Genomic DNA, 1,483 nt, shown 5'->3' on the forward strand with positions numbered 1-1,483 from the left:
GAAATGTATATAACTTAATTTTAGGTAAATAATGAAGAATATTAAAAATATTTGAACGATATTATGGTATTTATATATACCTAGATATATAGAGAATACTAAATATATAATTTTTAACAGTGTGTATGTCTGTGTTGGGATTATAATTTTTTTTAGACTTTCCATGTTTTCTAAATTTTCTACAATGCATATGTTCTACTTTCTGTTATAAAAATAATTAATTTATGTTTGTTTACATTGAATTTCTGAAATTACTTACTCCATGGAAATTTTATTATAACACCTGAATATGAATCTATTCAGAGCTTACCTACAACCAGTGAGGTACTCAAAATTCATTGAAACTTAGTAGGCATAAAAAGAATAATACTTCAGAAATGTGAAAGCCCTCAAAATGACAAAGAGTCAGCCCAAATAAATATTACTTATAATGTATTTGTGAAGACCAAGTACAGGTAGGAAAAAAATAAATCCAACAAGTCAGCCCATAATTACATCCATCAGAATGAAGGAGTTAGAGGGATTCTTTAGATGGGTGCTTGAGAGATCACATTTTACTAGTTCCTGGGTCTTTTGTTTTTCATTTAGCTTTTTCCTTTTTTATGATGCATTAAATTTTTTGATCAGATCCACTTTGCTGTAAGGATGGATTTGATCATTTAACATTGTATTATAAAGAGTAAGCCCACTAGACCAAGCATTCAAGGTAATTTCATTTTATCTGGGAAGTATAATTGAAGAATTGCATTTTCAATGTTAGAAGATCTCTAAAATGGTTGCTAGCATGAACCTTGGTCAACTGGATAAAATCCTATTTAATAGTGCCTTTGATAGCATTCATTTAAAACTCCAGTGCCAAATTCTGGGGGGAAAATGATCTTGAATGAAATTAGTTTCTAAAAGAACAAAGAAGGTAACATGTGCTTCTTTGTCTCAGAATTGATGACAATCTTAAAATGTCAGATCTACCTGCATATAAATAGCACATTCATGGCAAAAATGAGCTATTTTTGCATAGCATGAAAACGCATACACATGGGTAGTCATAGAATTTCCAGAGGACAAATACCTATTTCATGTTTTCTTTATATTACTAGAAAATAGACTGAAATATACTCTACAACATGGTTTTTACAATATTGGCAAAGAGAAAAAAGTGACCGAGTGATTTGATTAAAGTTCTAATAATCATGAGATTGATGTACAATTTAGTTATCAGTATTTTATTTTAATTTAGCCTTTTAAAATAAAAATGTATAGCTATAGGGCATAATAAAGTTACTGTATTCACATTATAGAGACTGAGTCACCTCTATTTACTATAAGAACTAATTGTTTCAAGCATAGAATTTATTTATTTATTTATTTAAAAATATATATATATTTTTATTTGGCTGTGCCAGGTCTTAGTTGCGGCACACGGGATCTTCGTTGTCACATGCAGGTCCTCGTTGTGATGTGCAGGATCTTCAGTTGCGGCATG

This window comes from Neophocaena asiaeorientalis, unplaced genomic scaffold (genome assembly GCF_003031525.2).
Source record: "Neophocaena asiaeorientalis asiaeorientalis breed wild unplaced genomic scaffold, Neophocaena_asiaeorientalis_V1.1 scaffold775, whole genome shotgun sequence".
In the NCBI taxonomy this organism is placed as follows: domain Eukaryota; kingdom Metazoa; phylum Chordata; class Mammalia; order Artiodactyla; family Phocoenidae; genus Neophocaena; species Neophocaena asiaeorientalis.